The following is a 23759-nucleotide window of genomic DNA, read 5'->3' as shown; positions in this document are numbered from 1 at the left end:
AGAATGCAGGGCAACATCTCATAATTTCTTATACAATCATCATCTCTAACCTGACTTAGTTAATTAATGTACCTAAAAAAGCAACAGGATAGGAATAACATAACTTTGGAGAAGAATGTAATCATTATCTAGAAAAATTTATAACCAGGGAACGATAAAGAACAATAAATTTTTCTTCTGCATAATTACAGCTCTATCTTGACAAGTCTGCCTGAGTCTGAAACCCAAACCTACAAAAGAAACCTCTACTTTTTCCTTCACAGTTAACTTTTCAAAACCTAGGTCACATAATTTCTCTTCTCAGTAACTTCTTATGACTCAACATTGATTATAAAATAAAGTACACTAAAGACTTTCCATAGCCTACCTTTCTGGTTCTAACACATTACATCATTTTACCCACTAGACAAGTATTTAATATTGTCATTTCTCTATACTTTGCTAGTGATGAAGTCGAATCATACTTTAGAAGCAAACAACTCAGTTATCCTATTTGGTTTTCAAGATGTGTGTGTATGTGTGTGTGTGACACATAGGTATCTAAATATCTTTAAAATGTAAATTCAATTTTTAATATCCAAAGCCTTTCCACTTAAAAGTATCAACATTTGAAAAAAAGGCATACTTGGAATCTAGAATATTTTAGTCTTGTTGGCCTGTTACAATTAATCAATTATAATACATATACAAAAAAACTTAATTGTAAAATTTCATATTAATATACCTCTTACTTTAAAGTTTTATTTTAGGATATTTTCGCTTGTTTTACAAAAGAGCCATATATGTTTTAAATGCTTAAAAACTTAATTTCAGGATTTCAAATGCTGGACTATTTTTAAGGAAAAAAAATTTCTTTTGCCATAGAGATATATTTTAAAATTGAAGTATATACATCTCTGCAAATTGGAAATGTCTTTTTTAATGTATAAAGAGAAATGTTCCAGAATCTGATGATATTTGCATTTGGTTTTCACTAACGACCTCATTTTTCACTCCTGCAGGTAAAGTCTAGGATAATCCCGTCACTGTGATTCATTGATAGAGACCTACTTAATCACATGGCTGTATTAATAATTTTTGTAACACTTTATACTTTAGTGATTTTAAGAGGTCAGCATTCATCATTCTGCATCATGTTGGGCAACACTTCTTGGAGAAAGCTAAAAATTGAATGGATTTCTCAACTTCACTGAGACATGAGGGCACTGGTAATGCGTAATTGGTCATGCCAGAATCCCATTTTCATTTACCTCTCACTGTTTTCCTCTGTGCAATAGGCAGAAAAGAAACCTGCATTTGCTGTAGATACTGACAGGTTAGAAATCATCTGATAGATGTTCTAGATGACTGAGGTTTGAAGATGTCTGGAAACACTTATGTGAGAGAAATGGCTGAAGGAACCAAAGAAGCTTGACCAGAGAAGAAAATAATTAAAGGAGACATGATCATTTTTTCAGATGTTTGAGAAACGGGAATTAACAATGGGTGTCATGTCTTTGGTGTGTGGTTACAGATGTACTGTAACCAAGTAGGTACTGAGGGGTTAACCAACAGCGTTTGGAGAGATGCCTCAAGGGGGTGCTGACCTCCAAAGATAAGAGCTCCTCAAACATTAATGTGCACACAAATCACCTGGATGTCTTGTTAAAATGAAAACTGACTCTGTAGGTCTTAGGTGGGACCTGAGATTCTGAATTTCTAATAAGCTCTTAGATGTTACAACATTTTTGATTCTAGTTGGTGAAATTGAAGGAGTAACTAGAATCCAAGTTTATGAAGATTATTTGGGAATAAGCAGAAACTTAAGTTTAACCTTGAATGAAATTGGTTCAAAGAAGCTAGATATCCAGGCAAATATAGAAAACAGCAGGGCCCAAAGCATCTGACTAAACCAAATGGAAAATATAGGTGATCTTGGACAAGTCAAGTGGCATCAATATTGAATAGGAAAAAAAGTGATCAGAAAGCAGCTCAGAGACAAAATGCACCTAATGACAAACAAATGACAGGATCTAAAATTTGGAGCATCTAACAAAATTAATTGATTCTACCCTCTCCACCCCCCCTAAATGCCCCATTTTAGTTGTTGAATTTTACTAATAATTGCCTTGGTATTGGAACATATCATTAAGGTCCTGGAAGTAGTAGAATTAGGACTAATAGATAAAAAATATAAGAAAGTCAGTTCAGCTCACTGTAAGGAATTATTTTCTTAAAATATAATGAGTATACCTAAAAACAAAACCAACAAAAAAATCATAGTGGCTGGTCTTATATTATGTAATGTAACTTTTGAAAACAGTGGAGCTACTCTACCTTTTATAGATTTTAAACAGGTATTCCTGTTTTAGATAAAACAGATAAATTTCAACATTCTTTCCTAAATTACAATTTTATGATACTAAGATTTTAGATGATAATTATGTGGTTAGGGTTCTTATCACTTTTACAGCATCCAATTGATCTCTATTCATGCACAGAGCCAACAAAGGTTTATACAAAATCTCCTCAAAATTGAGCATGCCACCCTCTTATTCTGAAATCTCCAGTAGTTCTCTTCCTGATGCTGACAAGACATGTATAGGGGAGGAAGAATAAATTTTTCTCTACCCTTCTAGATTCTTGGCTGAGCTCCCCCACTGTAACTTACACAATTAAAAAACAAATTTATGTACAGGAGTCCCACAAAATATGAGAGTCTACGAAGTGACCAGAGATGGAAATTTTGTACCTTTATACAAAAAAAATAAGTATATTTGTGAAGAATTGACAAGACAACGGAATTTGGGCTAGGGAAAATAAATGCAAAAGAACCAATTACGAAGATATGGGTTAGTTTAACTAAGTTTGTTTATAGCTGTCTTGGCTCTAAATTCCATTTCTCTGGTGATAGGATGCCTCCTACCTTCCTGGTACTGGGAAGGTATATTTCCTTTCATCTGGGAGGTTTGTCTCCTGTTTTCAGGGAAGAAGGGTAAGGTAGGGGGAAGTCAGAGTGATCTTCCTGCTTCTGCCATTTTCTCAAACTCCTTCAACTTAAGAAATTCAATATACCAAGGTGCTGTATTTTGGGGTAGCACATCCAGAACCCCATCACATGGTCATATTCTATAATTATTTGTACAAAGTAAAATCCACCCTACTGATACTATCCCTAAGTGCCATTATCTTATTTAAATCATCCTTTAAAGGTACATGCTCCATTATTTCTTTACACTTACTTTCCTCTATAGCTAAACTATTTTTTCATTGGTCTCTGAACTGATTTGGGCTTTTCCACATCTTCACTTTACTTATGAAATTATTTTTAAAAATATTGGGCAACTACTGTCTTACATATCAATTACTTTCTTTTCCTGAATATTTTTGGCCACTGGTCTATCTGGTTATCTATCTGATTATCTATTTTCCTTTATCTATCTCTCATGGACTGAATTGTGCATTCTCAGAATTCATATACTGTATCTTAACCCTTAGTTTCTCAGAATGTGACTGTATTTAGACTGGGAATCTTTAAACAGTACGTTCAAATGAGGTCACTGGGGAAGAATGTAGTATTCCAAATGGACTGGTGCCTTTATGAGACTAGGGCACACATAATGCAAAGACAGAGGGGCAACCATGTGAGGACACAGCAAGAAGGTGGCCAGAGAGACCTCATAAGAAACCAAATCTGCAGACTTCTTAACCTTGAAGTTCTAGCCTCTAGAACTGTGAGAAAATTAATTTCTGTGTTTTAAACCACCCAGTCTTCCGTATTTTGATAGCTCTATCCAAATACATTACCCATCACTACAAAAAATATTATAGGAAAATTTGATTTTGAGGGATGTAAGTGTGATATGAAACATATTATACCGTATTATAAAGCATGATCTATATTTTTAATGTTGCAGTGGAACTTTAAAGACCTAAATATTGGTCCAGATCTGACTGAATGTCCCAGATTAGAGGAATATCAAATGTGCAGGCCAGTTTCCAAGGTTTATTATAAACCTTCCACATGTAATTGTAGAAAGAAAAAATGTATAAATAAAAACCTAATGTTTCAATATATTTCCAAAAATATTTCATATATGTTCTATATGTCTTATTATTTATCTACATATCTATATCTTTATATATTCCATATATATTCTATATTCATATATCAATATCTATGTAGATATAGATACATGTACTCACAAACATATATAGACCTACATACATACATATATTAATGTTGAATTCTGCCTTTGGCTTTTCTGGGGACATTATAATTTGGTTTATATATTTTTTGTTTCCATTTTTATATAATTAAATTATTTGGAAATTCTATAATATGGGACATATAGTACTTACAAGTACAACTTCATTTTCTTGACTGATTATTCAAGTTTTTCTATGATTGGCTATTACACCATGCCTTCATACAAGTGATGTCCAGAGTAGCAAAACAAATTTGTGCCATTCCTTTTCCTTGGAGGTACTGGTTTTCCAATCTGGCTGGATATTAAAATTACCTGGGAACCTTTAAAATATTTTAATTCTCAGGCTACATATCCAGAGATTTTTATTTAGTTGTTCTGGGGTAGATGATGGTCATCAGTACCAGGTGATTCTCACAGTCAGCCAAGGAAAATAATTATTGCTCTATAAAACTTGAGAAACAATTGGGGTTTTCTTTTGTTCCATACTTCATTTATGAGCTTCTCAGTTAAGGGAGCAACTTATACGATCATTAACATCATTTTGTTGATCTTGAAAATCCTTTTACTTCATTATATGTAAGTAAAATACAGGCATACCTCAGAGATACAGCAGGTTCAGCTCCAGACCACTGCAATTAAGTCAATATCACAATAATGTGAATCATAGGATTCTTTTTTGGTTTCTCAGTGCATATAAAAGTATGTTTACACTATACTGTAATCTATTAAGTGTGCAATAGCATTATGTCCAGAAAAGCAATGTACATACCTTAATTTAAAAAAACATTATTGTTAAATATTGCTAACCATCATCTGACAACTCATGGTTGCCACAAACCTTCAATTTGTAAAAAACGTAATGTCTGCGAAGTGCAATAAAGCACAGCACAATGAAAAGAGATATGCCTGCAAAATATGTTTTGCATAAAATCATATAGCGGGCTTGGGAACTATTGATTTGCCTAGGAATTATTTTATTTAACTACTTAGTTAAAGATAGTCTGTCAAATTATGAGCAAAAGTCTGAATACCTAGGGATATCTTAGGTGGAGAGGGATGGCATTACTTAGTATTTGCAGGAACAATAAAATCTTTCAAGTGAAATTAGGTTTGTATGGGAGGAATCATTTAAAAACAATTTAAACTCAGCTTTGGAGAAGTGGAATATTTTTAATTTTATAAAATGAAAAAACATCTAGTTTGGACACCAAATGTTGACATATTCTAAGTTAAAGCATGGATTGAGTGAAACATAGATATTTTTGTATATATACCCTAAAGTCAGATGTGAATTGAAGGGATAACTTATTTTTAGCTAAGATAGAAGCCTTACCATATATTTGTTTGGGACAAGATCTATTGATCTTGCTTTATACTTTATACACACATATACTGAATAAATTACACTATTGCATTCCACCAATCAAACCCTCAAATAACTGAAAACTGCCAGAAAGAGGCTACTACTGCTTTTCCTTTTTCTGACTTATTTGGTTGTTAATTCCCAGTGTTTTATAAAAATAAAAATGTTTCCTATAATCTGAAATTGACAGTTCAGTTCTTCATGGAGGTTTTTTGTTTTGTTTTGTTTTGTTTTTGTCTTTTTTGTTGTTTTTTGCAGAAAGGTAGAGAAAATTCCTTTCCTCTCTATAATTTTCAACTTTTCCTGTTCAAGTTAAATACCTGCAACAACCTCAAATAAACCCAAAGAAAAAGCTCATTAAAAAAAAAGTTTTTCATCAGTCAGAATGTGTGATGTTTGGAAGCAGAACGTTGAGCAAGCTTATCTTATGCAAAAGAAAAAATTCTGGTCTGAACTGTGTTAATTACCAAAATAAAAAATTTCAGTAGGAGCAGCTCTGAGTTTTCTTTAATACTAAAGTTTACTATATTGCAGCACTTCAAAATGCAAGTAAAGATTCAACATATTTGAGGCACAGTATTTTACTTTTATGTTGAACAGCCTCTGCTTATACCTGGATACCCCAATTTTGGATTCCATAAATGCATTAACAGATAAACAGGAATACTAAATTACAGTTAACAAATTTACTAATCATGATAAAAAGTATAATACAAAATTATTTATTTATGTCTTTAGACTTGCAAATTATAGAGATTCCAGAGCTGATTCATATGTTAGCTGCTATTCGTTTTCTAATATTTCCTTCGGACAAATTTATTTTTGACAGGAAACACATATTTCCTTGAGAAGACAAAAGGCAGAAAAAAGGAAATGTGTCACTAAAAGTCATATTTTATGTCTTCATTATAGTTATAAATAAACTCCCAAGTAAGACTCTATACATATGTTTATTCCTTCCTTAAATCATTACTTGTTAGAATATAGGTAGCCCTCAGATTAATCTTTTTCTAAAATTGTAAAGGAATTTCCTTCAGTGAACACTTTGAACTACATAACTTACTAATCTGACATTACAATAAGAAGTCTCATATTTGGCTTTGGTTAACCTTTAATTGGTCAACCAGATGAGGGGAGATCCATCAGCAAAGTGCCTAGACCTGTACAATCCAGCATAAAATTTGATATATGTTTGAATGTATATTTGGAAATAGTAAAAAAAAAAAAAAAAAAAAAGAAAAAGAAAAGAAAAGCTCCTTTTTTAGCCCTTTTACAAAAACAGATACAATAATTGTATATACTTCTAGGCTGTATTATCATATTCATGCATTCAGCACACACATTGAATTATCTTCCAAATATGATACTTCTAGTGGCGGTTACCAACTAAAATCAACTTATCTTTTTAATACACAGGATCCAAACAAAATGCAAGGGTTTTGGTTAATCAAACTTCAAATTTATATAAAGTAAATAATGTGCTATTTAGTTTCTGAATTTTAGTGGGTGTGCACTGGACACTCAAAAGTTTTTCTATTTATAAAATTTCAATTATCAGAGACTGTACTGCTTCCATCTTCATTCAATCAGAATGGATTTGTATTTAAAAGGAAGAGATGGACTGTAATTATAAAGTTGTTTGATGCTCTTAAATCAATTCATGTGGTGATTCTTGGAGTTTCAGCTACATGGTCAAAATGTAGTGTCTGGCTCTTGAATTTTCCAAAGCAATAAGAGAGATCTCTGAAGGACGACAGAGGAACGGGAAAGTAGCGGTATGCTGCTGCAGAAATGAATGCAAATGACATCACCCTCGCTGTTCATTTCATTCACAGCAATCTGTCACCTTTTAGTTTCTCTTTCCAGTTAGAAATAGGGAATAATGCTGGAAATAGTAATGCATAAGTGGACAGGGTCTGACCATTAAAATGTTTACCATTTCCAGAATGATGCCTGCAGATGTTACAAAATTGAAACTGGATAGGTGTTAGAATTGCTGCCGGTTCCCATTCATTTGAATGGCAGCAACCCAGAACTCTGTTTTACCGTTTCGTATGGAGGGGCAATCCATTATCTTTTTTTTTCCCCTTCTGGGATCAAACAGTATTTTTGTGAGGATTATATCCCTGTGGTAAACAGCAATGGAACTAATGCTATGATGTTTGAATGTCAAGCTTATTGCCAAATTCAACTCCTTTACAATTGCAGGGTTGACTTAGAAATTGAAATCCCAGTTATGTAATTGATTTTTTAAAGTTTTGAATAGGAAATTCTTCCTTCAAAATAAGCATTAAAAAGACTCACAGGAAATAAAAAGTAGCAGGTGAGAAAAAAAATAGGTGTTTTTGTATCATTAAGAATTCTTAAAAGATTGTACGGATGCCAAATAACCAGTATTTACATATTAGTTTTCAGCAAGTAATTTTGTCAGCAGTTTTTTGTAAATGAGAAAAATGAGGCATAGAAAGGTTAAGTATATTTTTTCCAAGATTCACATACTTGGTTAGCCTGAGGTTATAACACGTAGTGATTTTTTTTTGAGACAAGAGTCTACCTGCCTCTGAATGTTGCACTTAAGCCCCAAATGAAATAGTCATATTTGTTTTAGAAAAAAAAAAATTGTACTAAAAGGTATAGAGAGTTCAGTAGTAAAAAATGCAACATATTAATCCTACACATATTTTAAATTATTAAAGAATATTATGCCTGGGAAACAACTCTTATTGATCTTCATTTTCAGAGAAAAATCAGATTGTGTGTAAATGGCTGCCCTGTTTTTCCCCAACCCCCATTTAGTGCAACATTCTACAGTGAGTTGTCTAATACTTGCTGGTTTTAATTTTCTTTTTCTTCTTTTTAAACTCACTTAAATCAAGCTTTTATCCATAGACATATATAAATATTCTTGGCAAGGTTATCTGAAAGCTCCACATTTCAAACTCCAGTGATCAGTTCTCAGTTCTCATCTTACTTGACTTAGCAGTATTTGACACAGTGAATCACACTTTCCTTCTTTAAACAGTTCTTCACTTGGTGTTTTAGAATGTCACAACCTCCTGGTTTTCCTCCTATCACAGTAAGCACTGGTCTCATTCTCCGTATGTTAGTTTCTCTTCCATTCCCCACCCTGTAAACAGTTGAGTGGTCTGACTACCATTGCTATCACGTTCTCTATGCAGATCCTCTTTCATAACTTTAAATGTCACCTATGGGGCTTCCCTGGTGGCGCAGTGGTTGAGAGTCCGCCTGCCGATGCAGGGGACGAGGGTTCGTGCCCCGGTCCGGGAAGATCCCACATGCCGCAGAGCAGCTAGGCCCATGAGCCATGGACGCTGAGCCTGCGCGTCTGGAGCCTGTACTCCGCAACGGGAGAGGCCACAACAGTGAGAGGCCTGCGTACCGCAAAAAAAAAAAAAAAAAAAAAAAAAAATCCAAGCCAAAAATCTTAATCTCTCGCTCCTTCTCTCCAATGTTGATGCTATCTTCCCCAACACAGTTAATGCCAACTCCAGCCTTTTAGGCATCCACCCCCTTAATTTGGAATCATCCTCTCCTTTCTTTCTCTCAGTAATCCATCAGCAAATTATACTAGTTTTATGCTTGCCTGTAAATTCTGTAATAAACATTACATTTTATAAAATTGCTCTAGTACGGTATGTCCATGTATATTCACTTGATAGGAGGCAAATGCAGTCAAAGTTAAAGGCAAATCCTCTAGCCTCCCCTTCCAAGTAGATTGCTGTTCTTAAACCTCCTTTTTAAATAGTATGGAGAATGTAAGGCTGCTGAAAGTGTTAAGAGCCTCAGAATTCAATGAACACATGTATTTTTTCCAGATCTCAAAAAAGGGTAATAAAATATTACACCATTTAGGATAATGAAGTGCACTTCTGAACTTCTTCCTATCAGGCAGAAGCTTAAAAAGAAGTCAATCTAGTCATTATTTTCATCAAGATTGCTGATGACAAAACAAAGATATTAAGTCCGAATTGGTGTCTCAGTTAGGAACAATGGTATAAAAGGAAACAACAGGATCAAACGGAAATAAGAGAAGTTATGAAGTTGGAAAAATAAGAGGAGAGAGTAAGATGAAGTACCCGATCCCTTTAGAATGTAAGCTGTGTAAGCGTTTTCTGCTGTATCTAGAGGCCTAAGAAGGATGCCAGGCAGTAAGTAGGCATCCAAGTATTTGCTGAATGAATAAATGTTGCAGTGACCTTTTCTAACCCCTGGGAATACATTTCCACCATCATTCTAGATTCTTTTAGCGAGGCTAAGACAGGGAGCAGAATCCAAAGCTGAATTATGAATATATTAACACAGTATTGTGAAGTAATTATACTCCAGTAAAGATCTATTAAAAAAAAAAAAACATTTTCAGAAAGTAGGGTTTCTTCTTTCCTTCCTTCCTTCCATCCTTCCTTTTCTCTTTTCTTTTTCTTCCTTTTTTGCTATTTTGATGTAATTCATTGGTCTGCAAAAAGTAAAACATTACAAAAGTGATTTCCATTTGGTGTTTGTAAGTTATTTCAAAGATATAGCAGCTTGAGAATAAAAATTATTTTTTCCCTTTCTTTCTGATGCTCAGCTGTTTAGTAGAGGCAACATGAATTTCTTTTGATTCTTCTTTCATGTAATCTTTGAATCTTAAAAAGTATGTCAAGAATCACCAAGATTCTAAATTTAAATTGTCTTCAAACATCATACACAAACTGAATGTAAGCACTTCCTTGACTAATAGGCAGCATTTGCCAAGGTGTATTTTTTTTCTTGGTAACCACTTATATAGTCTTGGGCAGGTAATCAAATTCTGACAAGCATTTTCTCCTCAACTAAATATAATAAAACAATTATAATACACACTGTATGCCTCCAGATTGCTCTCATTGAACAGGATGAGGTGATTTTCCCACCATCTGATGTTTTAAACATCCAGGGATAATTGCTCCATAGTCTTATATTTAAATGATCTTTAGAAGATAACACTTTCTAAATCTCCTTCCCAAAATGTTATTCAAGTAGCATTTTTACATAATCTGCATAAGAATATAGAGCTTCACTAAAATTGCTAGATACCAAATGTGATTTAAAATGTGTTATTAAAAATGTAAGCTCAATTTGACAAAAATATGCTTCATATATTTTCTATTGACTTGGCTTTTATTTCTTTAGTTTCTAAAAACTTTGAGGCCAAGCAGGGTCCCTACTTAGAAATATAATGAAGTATATGAGGGGTTTACCAAAAGGAGTCCTAATGATCTGAGGTAAAATTGCAAATATCTTTGTTTAGTTGATAAAGATACTACTTTAGAAGATGGTGGACATTTCCCCCTCATTCTCTGATTTAATAATAAACCACTGAAAATGTATAATACCAAGAATGAGGTTTATTAGCTGAAAATGATATGGGTATACATTGTGTAGAAATAATGTGGAGACTTCCATGCATTTTTGTGAATGATTTAGCCTCTATAGTTTGACCCTTAAATTTGCTTATCTTTACTTCATTGAAAGTTGAAACATTTAAGCCTGAGTTGTTCTTACGGCATAAGTGCTTAATTACTATACATCAAAGTAAAAGTTTTACAAAATAAATTTTGTAATTTTCCACTTCTATAGAAAACCTATATCATCCCCCCAATCATCAGTGTAAGAAGCTCACTTCTATATGTTTACCCTTCAATCCAATTTGATCTACTGACTTACTCTGAAGATACCCAACTATTTTTCAAATTATTTTATTGTATTTGATACCAAGAAGGTCAATAAAATAAATAAGTAATGAATAACTCATTTGTTTATTCAGAAAATGTATTGAATACTGACATTTTGCGAAGAAAAGTTTTAGGCCCTGGGGACACAATAAGAAAACTGACAAAATCCTTGGCTTCTTGGAGGTTACATTCTCACAGGGCTGACTATTAAAAAACACTGTAAGATAATGTCAATTAATAATAAATGCTCTGAATAAAAATAAGTAGAATGAAAGGATAAGGAGTGAAGAGGAGTGCTGTTCTAGACAGGGTGATCTGGAAGGAGGTCTCTGTGAGGAGGAGCAAATTTTAAGCAGAATCCTGACTGAAGTTTGGGAGCTGGCCAAGGGTTATGTGGAAGAAGAAAATCTCTCCTAGAGGGAGCAGCAAATGCAAACACCTTGATATGGGTTTATGCTTGGGTGTTAAAGAAAGAACAAGGAAACCAGTGTGGCCGAAGGAGAGATAGCAATGGAGATGGTAGACAATGAGATAATCATATAATGATTTGTGGCCCAGGATATGATAAGGATTTGAATGCTTTCATTAGCTTTTCAGGGCTTTTAGAAGTGGAAAGATATGATCCCAACTTTTAAATTCATTGTTTTGCTGCTTCCCAAACACATCTGGTTTATTCATTGCTGTAGAACTTTTCAACCTCAACTAGACTAAGAAGAGCCATTTTCATTTTGTATTCTCTGTACATAACACAGAGATTGGCAAGATGAAGATGATGATGATTTACTGAAAATGTCACATAGTGACATTAATATTGAAGGGATGAGTCCCCAAAATTGAAGATCCATCAAAATGATGACAAACTACTGACGTGCTTAGAAGTTGGTGATTTGGACATCAAAGTTATAGTCAGCCAAGGATGCAGTATGTGACCACTAGCAGTAGGTGTGGGGAATATACGGATTGAAGTTTTTAAACATAAACTGAGGCATATTGAAAATTTTAAGAGTTTGAAAAAATCTAATCACCATACTGAAGTGGCTAGGAATGCTCCACCAACAGGAGCTCAAGGAGAGAATTTTATAGAGAAAAGGCTGAAGCAAAGTAAGGAAATTATTGATTGGCTATAACTTAAAGCCCAGCTGGCTGCTTGTGATTGGCTGTCCTTAGGTTTCAATTGCATAACTTTGAAGCAATCATAGATTTTGGTTTGTTCATGTGGGCTGCCACAGCATTAGAGCCACCTGAGTCTAACAGCCTCCTTGTGTAACTAATTTAACATGTTTATGATCTGCATAATGTTCTATCTACTATCTGAACATGGTTATTTTATTTTCATGTTATTTTGTTCAGAGAAGAGTTTTACATGACCATAGAAATAAATAAATAGGTACAAATATAAAACATATTTATTTGTATGCAGATAACATATTATTATGAATATTTTTCAGTTCCTTCCAATCTATGGCTATTGTATAATACCAGAGGGAATAGTACGTCACTTTATGAAACTTCTCTTTGAGAGATAACAGAGAACTGTTAAGTCTGTTATACATTTGGAATAATATCGTCAGATGGAAGACATCTGGAGTATATTATCAAGCTCTCTATTACAGATCTCTCTTAAAATCTGAAGGTAATTAGGCAAAGAAGATAAAGAAGTAGAAGCATGTTTATTGAAATAAATTTACCAAGAATATGGATAAAATTGGAAAAACAATCTGTTCTGGAAAAAACGTGTTACCTTGAAATAAACTTTAATGGGTTGTGAATTTTAATGGACTTTTCTTAAATAATGGTGATTCTAATGCAAAATGCTAACAGTTTTTATATATAATTTTATTGTATATAGTTGTATATAATTCCCCCAATTCTTTTACCTAGTAGTTTTTTTTAAGAGGGTAGAATTTTTGTGTCTAGGAAACAAAAGAACATACAGAAGAAAAATTACAATGTTCTATTTTCTCATAAGCAGTTTATATTTCATATTTTCCTACTGAGATTAACAAAATCATTTACCTTCTTGGCTGTTACTTCAAGATCTGCTATGTTAATTTACAGGTAACATTATTTTTTTTAAAAAACGCTGCTTCTAATATAATTTATTAATAGTAATTTATATGTTGAAATGTCTCCTATGTATTTTTCAGTGATCCAAATTATTTTTTGTACCTTGGAAAATGGTGGAAAAATCTGTTATTACAATATCATATACCATACTTAGTCTAAGAAAACTATAATGATATGTGCCTATAGCTGAGTAAAATTTAATCAATATTTTTAAACTAATTTAAAGTCATCACTTTAACTGAAGTGTTTTCTACCTCCAACTGCTATATTATACTACTTTGCATTGTAAGTGAATTTATTGCTTAAGAAAATGGTATAGAATGGATATTTAGAGCTATAGTATCTTAATAGACAAAAGTAAAAAACAAAGAATGTAGTCAACAAATATAGAATTTTTAAATCAGATCTTATTTTACACTCTGTAGGTTTGAGTCTACCTATTTAATAGTATCAAATCCCCTTTCCCTATATATGTGTTAGCATACGGTATTTGTTTTTCTCTTTCTGAATTAGTTAAAAACACATATATATGGAATCAAAAAAAAAAAAAGGTCATGAAGAATCTAGGGGGAATAAAGACGCAGACCTACTAGAGAATGAACTTGAGGACACTGGGAGGGGGAAGGTTAAGCTGGGACAAAGTGAGAGAGTGGCATGGACATATATACACTACCAAATATAAAATAGATAGCTAGTGGGAAGCAGCCGCATAGCACAGGGAGATCAGCTCGGTGCTTTGTGACCACCTAGAGGGGTGGGATAGGGAGGGTGGGAGGGAGGGAGACGCAAGGGGGAAGATATATGGGGATATATGTATATGTATAGCTGATTCACTTTGGTATAAAGCAGAAACTAACACACCATTGTAAAGCAATTATACTCCAATAAAAAAAAAAAATCCCCTTTCACTGCATGAAATGAGGCAGGTATGAGTATGAGCCGACACCTAGGTTCAAATGGCTTTTAATAAAAACATGGAAAAACTGAAGTAATACAGATATGGAAAAAGGGAAAAAAGATATTTATAACATTTCTTCAAGCTTGATTATACATCAAGATTTGTTATTTTATAACTTAAGTTTCCCCAAATTTATTACCAGTAAAATCATTGAGATTAAAATAACCTGTGCCCTAGTGTCTGGAGTAAAACAGAAGATACTCTTCAGGGATGGAATTCCAAGAGGTAACATGCATGGTGACAGATTAAAAGGAGAAAGGCAACAGTTGAAATCCCTAGGTCAGACAGCAAGAAAGTTTTTAAAATATAAATATATAGTATAAATATATAAATATATAGTATAAAATACAAATAAAATATATAAATAGAGAACTACTTCTGGAGTTTTCAGAATATTAGGAATTAATAAATACTTCATATAGAAGAACAATAGAAACAGAAAGTAGCTATTAGACCCAAATAGTCAGCTTATATAGAAAACATTTTTAATGGAAAGCAAAATAGCAACCCCCTTCCAAATCAAGTCAAGCATTTTATCATTGGAATTATTCAAAATTACTTCAAGAGCCAAGCTATTTGAATTTCCCATGATACTGGTGCTGGTCTCATAAATTATTAGATATGAAGGGTCTTGGTCTTTGATAACCTTAATATGTCACTGGAAGAATTACAAAATACAGATAAACTGTGAAAAAATAATAATTGGAAAAAAACAAGTCAAAAATGGAAATGGATTCTATTTAAAAGTCTTGGATGAAAGAAAAAATACAACTGAAATATTAGATTAATGAATTATTTGAAAGCAATAGAATTTATGGTATTTTAAACAATGGACAGAGGAGTATTTATAGTTCTGTGTATTTTTGTTATTAAAAATGAAAGAATGAAAATAAGTGAGTTAAATTCTGAGCTCCAAAAACCAGAAATAGTACAGCAAAGTACATGGAAAAATGTACAAGAAAGGAAATAACAAAAAAGCAGAAATTAATAAGTTAGAGAAAGGAAAAAGAAAAATCTATATTTTAGAATCTTTTTTTTCTTTTTTTTACCAAATCATTATTTAATTTGATCATGAAAAGAGACAAAGAGGAACAGAGACAGAGACATAGAGACAGAGAGACAGAATAAATAGATGGTAAAGGGAAAATGACCATTTAAAGAGAGAACACTTTTTAAAAATCATAAGAGGCTACTTTGCAGGCCTATACAAATAGTTTTGAAAACTTAGATGAAATAATTCCCTAGAGAAATAGAGTTTATCAAAATTATCCCATAAAAAGCAGTCAAATTTGCACAGGAAAAAAAATAGAGAGAATAATGAAGAAATTGCCCCACAATAAAGGATAAAGCCAAGATATTTTCATGAGGGAATTTGGTATAACTCCAAAGACCAAAGTTCCTGTAGGCTCTGTGACACATCAGTCACATTGTTCTGACAAAAAAAATTTAGGTTTAGATTTTTATATTTTGAATGTTAATATTAGTTTCAGTAGGATCTTATCAAATAACTTACAAGGCTTTTGTGAAATTTGCATATTAACAGAAAAAATATGCTCACACTGTAATGTTGAGGAAAACACACTACAGGACAGACTAGAAAGATCAGCCCAATACAAACCAAAAAGAGGTGGGAAGACCTTCTAGATCTCAGCAAGGATTATCACTGCACATGAGATCACCAGTGATATTTATTTTGTTTTTAATAGCTTCTATATTTACAAAATTGTCTCTAAAGAACATTTATCAATTATACCTTAGCAGCAAAACTTTAATATTTTCACTTCTTAATTGTGAAAGAGTCAAAATGTGATATCTTTCTGCCTAGTTATAGGGTCTCAAAACAATTCTTCAATTGTTAGAACAGAGAATACAAATAAATTATCCCTATGGAATAGCTGATCTTTACTAACCTTTTGATTTCTCTGGGCTTGAGGCTAATACTGACCCACATGTCTTCATCCTGTCTCAAAACTCAACATCCTATAAAAAACAAATTAGCTCTTTTTTCTCAAAAAAGAAAAGAACCACACACATGGACACACAGAAATGCAAAATTATAAGCAAAGCCGGCTTCTAAAAGAGATAGAAAATGAGAATTTAGGACTATTAAAACCTGGTTTATAATGACCTCCTTAAAATGAAAAGTAATCTAATAAGAAATTCCTCATATTCCTTTTTAATTTTGTCGGAAAGGTTTTCGCTCTGTCTTATGCCTATTTGATAAAGTGAGTGATGTCACTTAACTTTTTTAGAGCACTTTATCTTTATTTCCTCTTTCAGAAGTGTCATTTCTCTTTTCTTGGAGCTGATCAACATCCATCACACATTTCATTTCAAGCTGAAAATATATACAGAGAGTTTTGAATTTTGTGAACTCTTCTATTATTAAGTTTCATCAATTGTCAGCATCTGTATTCCATTCTGATGATGAATAGAGGCATTATATTTCAGCATTAAAATGTAGTTTGGGCTGTAATGAGCATCATTAGGGACTCTAATGGGAATCAGAACTGTATGTCATTTTATTCACATTTTTTTAAGTTTACTTGTGTTTTATAAATCTTTTAAAACGTTTCTACCAAGCAGGTGGGAGTAGAGTAGCATTGTGATTTTAGAAGTACATATAGAAACACAGTTCTAAAACATCTATTTAAAAATACTCTGTTTCGAATCCTGTCTATTTTATTGTCGTATTTTCAGCAGCCTTCAAGAGTAGAGTAATAGTCCTTCCTAATACCTATTTTTGCTTCTAAATCTAGAAGCAATTTTTTTTCTTATAAATCTAGTCTGTCTTTATGAAATATACATTTTTAAGTGGACATCTGTACACTTAAATCAGAATAAATTAAATGATCTATAATAGAAATGAAAAAGACTTGCTTTAAAGTCTGACTCATAAAATGAGTAGTCCCTTGTTTTTGCCTTAGAAATGAGCATATATGTCTTTTTGCAGAAGTTATGGAGATATATGCTGTAGCATTTCTCAGTCTCCTATGGGATACATTGTGTGTGAATACCACTGACATCCTTATGGAAACTTATTAGGTGTGCTTTCATAATATGTGTAGCTCTGCACAGATTAAACATGGACTAATACTCATAATATGTGTAGTTCTGTACAGATTAAACATGGACTAATACTCATTGTCTCATGGACTAATACTAATAATGTATTAGACTGTCTCTTAACTCTTACAAATTAAGAAAACTATTCTTAAAAGGAAAAATAACTTTTCCGAATTTAATCTTTGTCCCTTTATGATATAACTTTCTACAGCTTTATGTAAATATAAATTTTGAAGGTTTCTGTGAAGTAGGATGATGGCATTTTATTAATCAAAAATATTGGGTGACCCCATTCCCGTTTCATAAGCCAAGTTACCTATCACAGTACTTTCCATCTCTAAATTAAAGCATTAAAGATCTGAGACTTACTCTGAAGAATTAACTCTAGTTCTCTGAAAAATGGATTTTAGTAGCAATGAAAGAATAGAACTCCCAAATGAAATATCAAAAACAACTTAGACATTCCAAGTCTAACTGGTATATTGGGAACAGAAGTGAAAATCAATGCCTGATAGAGGGCCAAATGCAAATTAAATGAAAGAGAAACATTGCTCTGGGTATAATAGCAAAACTGTATAAGGTGACATCTGAGAGGTGCCAGACTCTTAAAGGGCACCTCTTAGATTCTCCTCTGAAGTATGCCATCTGATAAAAGGAGTTAAGGTAGAAATAGGAGATCAAATCTTGATTTTTAACACACTCACACTGCATAATTCAAAATAGATGCAAATTTAAAGACAAAGAACATTTTTTCATGTATTCTGAAACACCATAGTGAACCACATGTATTTTTCTTCATAGTTGAAGATATTATTTCCAGTAATGTACACTATGAAATAATCTCATTATAATATTTGAAGCATAACATGTCTGCAGGTTAAAAACTTTTAATGAAAAAAAGTGAAAAAATAAAACTGACACCAGGTTTTATATTCATTTGATTAATTATATCTTTCTAATCATTTCACTAATATAAAATTTTCTCAGTTTAACTTTAGTGAAAACCTGTCACTGGAATAGTTATCACACATATATATCATTTTATAAAAACTGTCTAACATTAAATTTTAGAATTACTATGATTTTCCATGAATCTTAGCTGTTTTCACATCTAGCAACCCAATAGGGTGATATTTCATCTCTGTCTCTATGAATTAAGGAAAAAATATCACACACACATATTCAAGCATTGTTACTGTCACTTTTAAAAGAAGCAAATTTTTAAAAGTAAATGCAGGACTTCCCTGTGGTCCAGTGGCTAAGACTCCCCACTCTCAATGCAGGGGGCACGGGTTCAATCCCGGATCAGGGAACTAGATCCCATGTGCTTCAGTGAAGATCCCGCGTGCCATGACTAAGATCCACTGCAGCCAAATAAATAAACAAATAAATAAACATGTAAATAAACATTTGTTTAACAAAGTAAATGCTGCAAAGTCCATATCTGTATAGCAAATTCAACCTACTAATTCTGGGACTACAATGAGTATTGTTCTGTCACTGGAGTCTTTATTAGAATTAAACAACTATGAATAATTCTATTTTCCAGGAAACTGATGAACATTAGCCCACCATGGCATTCTTTCTAATATTTTCTCTTTTCCTTTCTTGTTTTATTTTAATGCTGAGTGATAGAGCAAGCTCACAAAATTTTGGCTATATTCCCTGTGTTTTACAATATATCTTTAAGCCTGTTTTACAGTAGTCTGTACCTCCTACTCTCCCCATCCCCATATTTCTCCTCCTGCCTTTTCTCTCCCCACTGGTAACCATTAGTTTGTTCTCTATATCTGTGAGTCTGCTTTTTTGTTATATTCACTAGTTTGTTGTATTTTTTAGATTCCACATATAAGTGATATCATACAGTATTTCTCTTTCTCTGTCTGACTTATTTCACTTAGCATAATGCCCTCCAAGTCCATCCATGTTGCTGCAAATGGCAAAATTTCATTCTTTTTTGTGGCTGAATAGTATTCCATTGCATATATTTACCACTTCTTCTTTATCCATTCACCTGTTGATGGACACTTAGGTTGCTTCCATATCTTGGCAATTGTAAATAATGCTGTTATAAATATTGGGGTACATGTATCTTTTCTAATTAGTGTTTTTGTTTGTGGTTCTTTTTTGGATATATACTCAGGAATAGAATTGCTGGGTCATATGGAAGCTCTATTTTTAGTTCTTTGAGAAATCTCCATACTGTTTTCCACAGTGGCTGCACCAATTTACATTCCCACAGCAATGTAAAGGGGCTCCCTTTCTCCACATCCTCTCCAATATTTGTTTTTTGTGTTTGTTTTGATAATAACCATTCTGACAGATGGGAGGTGATACCCCATTGTGGTTTTGATTTGCATTTCCCTGATGATTAGCGATGTTGAACATCTTCTCATATGCCTGTTGGCCATCTGCACTTCCTCTTTGCAAAAATGTCTGTTTAGTTCTTCTGCTCATTTCTTAATCGGGTTGTTTGTTTTTTTGATGTTAAGTTGTATGAGCTATTTATATATGTTGGATATTAATCCCTTATCAGTCATATTATCTGTAGCTATTTTCTCCCATTCATTAGGTTGTCTTTTGATTTTGTTGGTGGTTTCCTTTGCTGTGTAAAAGCTTTTAAGTTTAATTACGTCCCATTTGCTTATTTTTGCTTTTATTTCCTTTACTTTAAAAGGCTGATCAAAAAAATATTGCTGCAATTTATGTCAAAGAGTGTTCTACCTTTGTTTCTCTGTAGGAGTTTTACAGTATCTGGTATTATATTTAGGCTTTTAATCAATTTTGAGTTTATTTTTGTTATGGTATTAGAGAAGCTTATGTCTTAATAACAGTGGTTTCATTTCCTTTTCAAATAATCACTTTCTTTTTAAATCCTTTTAAATACATAGTGTGTGACACATCTACAGGTGATATTAACCAAAAAAGAAAGCAACCTGCATCTGTTATTTTTACTCACATGATTTGGTGTTTATTATTCCATTTGTGGAAAAGTTCAGAGAATATGTTATGCCTTGATTTGGAAAATAGGATACATAACATGGCTGAACTAATTCAAATAATTCCTGTGCTTGGCGTGAGCATAGAGATATTTGTGTAAGCTTTTAGTTTAGTGTTACTTATTTAAATTGGGAGGGGTTGTTTTAAATTGGTTATCATCTATCTTAAATCACTGCATTTTTACTGGGTTTTAGGTAAGTAGCTTCTTGGTCACAGTTTGTTATACCTTTTTGGTCTTGAAGTTGTGAACCTATTTTTCTTTTTTGTTTTTCTTTTCTTTTCTTTCTTTTTCTTTTATTTTCTTCTCTTTTCCCTCTTAAGCATTTATCTAGATAGTGATATTCTGTGTAATTTAATTAAAGATGAATATTTAATTGATTGAAAAAGCATGATCAAATTCTACATGTCACATAATTACAAACCTGATAAAAACAAATTGAAGAATTCTTGAAAATATACTATTTTATATTAAAAACAGCCTTCCAAGGGAATAAACAGTTATGAGAAAATAAGGGAAGATAATTGAATGATGAAGGAGGAGGGTGGAAATCAAGGCAGTTGGATGTCAACTAAAAAACCCAGAAGGTTATATGGCTTTTTTTGACCTTGATATAGACCTTTTAAGTAGGAGATGAAAACATGTACACTCTACTCAGAAAGAAACCACTTACAGCTTCTGTTTTATTACTAATCACCTCACTCCAAAAATATATCTCATTTATCTCACTGTGTCCCATGTCTTACCTTACCATATCCCAGGCCAATAATTCTATCTAGGGTTCTTTGATTTGCACAGTTTAGTTAAACTACCTATTCCTCTTCTGAAACGCTAAAACACGGAATGAAACAGTGATTCTTGTTATTGTTGTTTTGTTTGTTTGTTTGTATTATAGCTGTAAAGATTACAAATGCTTTTTTAGGCTTTCACCAAAAATCTTACTATTAGGGAGAAAAAAATAGAGTGTATATCCAGATTGCCCATATTTATAGCTACATTGGGTAAATTAATATAAAGAAAGCAATGTTCAACAAATGTAGCCAAAAAGGTATATATATAGATAGATAGATAGATAGATTTTGCGGTACGTGGGCCTCTCACTGTTGTGCCCTCTCCCGTTGTGGAGCACAGGCTCCGGACGCGCAGGCTCAGCGGCCATGGCTCACGGGTCCAGCCGCTCCGCGGCATGTGGGATCTTCCCGGACCGGGGCACGAACCCGCGTCCCCTGCATCGGCAGGCAGATTCTCAACCACTGTGCCACCAGGGGAGCCCTATACATTGTTTAACAGAAGTGCTGGAGACTGAAAATTTCAGGAAACTTAATTCAATCATATGTAGCATAGCAAACACCACACACTATTTAAGCAATATAGAAGATACAGAAAAGAATAGCACATTCAACTTTCCCCAAAGAAGTTTGTTATCATGTGAGATAACAAATATGTATATGATAAACTATACATGATGTAAACTATTAGTGTTATAAAAATGTTACAATGGGGAATAACACAGAGGTGGAAATATTGGAGGAGATATACAATTATGACAGGTAAACTCATTGTCATGGACATAAATAACATCTGAATGATAACATTGTGCTTGCAAAGTAAATTCATACACATATTATACATACATAATATATTCATACATATATACATATGCATACATATATATGTATATACCTACATATGTACATGCACATCTACATACACATATATAGTGTACATGCACACACATGCATGTATATGCATTTATATGAAAGTATATATACACATAAATATGTATACACATATCTAGATCTATGTACTTAGCTATATTTAGTTCTATATACATATTCATATCCCATATCTATCTCCATGTCAAGAGTTCCCTCTAAACTCAAGACCCACTCAATGCCCATTTGCTCACATGAGACATTTTCTTGGCTCTCTCATAGACATCTCAGATTTAGCAGGTCCAAAGCTGAGCCTTTGATTTATTATGGCTCCAACAGATTCCCCTCCATCAGTCTTATTTTCTCACTAAATGGCACTACTTTTTATTCAGCTGCTCAAGTCAGAAACTACATATCTTTGATTCTTTCTTGTTCCTAACCCACTACACTTAAGACAGCAGCAAGCACTATTGATGAGCTCTTCAAAATGTGTGGCTCTTCTCTCCACAGTGAAGAGGCCCCATTACACTACTACTGCTGGCCTTAAGTCTCCTGCATCTGTCAATCCATGTGACTGTATGTATGAATGTGAGCAAAAGAGTAAAAATCAGATCATGTCACTTGTTAAAACACTTCACATACTTCCTATTTCAGGGTTTGTTTGTTTGTTTGCTTTTTTGCAGTACACAGGCCTCTCACCGCTGCAGCCTCTCCCGCTGCAGAGCACAGGCTCCGGACGTGCAGGCTCAGCGGCGATGGCTCACGGGACCAGCTGCTCCGCGGCATGTGGGATCCTCCTGGATCGGGGCACGAACCCGTGTCCCCTGCATCGGCAGGCAGACTCTCAATCACTGTGCCACCAGGGAAGCACCCCTATTTCAGTTTTAATAAAATCCAGCTCCCTTACCTTAACCCAGCCTATGTCCTGAACTCATCTTTTGCAGTCAGGTCATTGGAGACGTTTTAGATTCTCCTTCTTCTTCAAGGCTTCTTTGGCCTTTCACAACTCTGATTTTCATTCTTTAAATATCCTTAACTTCATATTTCAGCCAAGTCATCTTCTATGAGAAGTTGTTCCTAAAATTCTACCAAAATTAGATTAGGTCTCTACTCCCCCAAAAGAGTAAAAATAGCATGTGTCATGGTTCTTTTTTGTTTTAATCAGGCCCATCATAATTAATGATTTTATGTTCATTTGTTTATTTCTTACTTCTTGGGAAATATCTATCTTGTTAACCAATGTATCTTTATTGTTGAGAACTTGAATGTCATAGACAATCAATATTAATTTTTGAATGAGTGGATGGATGCATGTAGAGGGATATTCCAGGAATATAGGGAGGACAAAAAAAGCAGATGCAGTAAAATACATAAAATGTTACATGGTCCACTGAGAATAGAGAACAAGTAATGGATGTTTAATAGAGAGATAGGACAAGGAGACTATGATAATGGAAAATTAAAGTGGAACTAGATTGTGAAAGCCATTGTGTTTTATGTTTTGAAAGTAGGAATTCATCTTGTAAGAAAGCACCTCATGAAAGTGAAGCCAGCTTGGGGAATATGTTGGAAAGAGGTAAAAGTCTGCAGTCAGTCCATTTCGGAGGCTATTAGAATTGTTTATATAATTAATTATTCTTGTTACTCAATAAGTAAAAAAGTAGAAAACTCCAGCTGAAGTTTCAGAATATAACTATGTTATTCATTTATTCAATGAAAATTTTGGCTTAGGTACATTTCATTTTAAG

The sequence above is a fragment of the Mesoplodon bidens genome, assembly GCF_964165515.1.
Source record: "Mesoplodon bidens genome assembly, chromosome: 1".
Classification (NCBI taxonomy): Eukaryota; Metazoa; Chordata; class Mammalia; order Artiodactyla; family Ziphiidae; genus Mesoplodon; species Mesoplodon bidens.
This window is presented reverse-complemented; position numbering follows the sequence as displayed.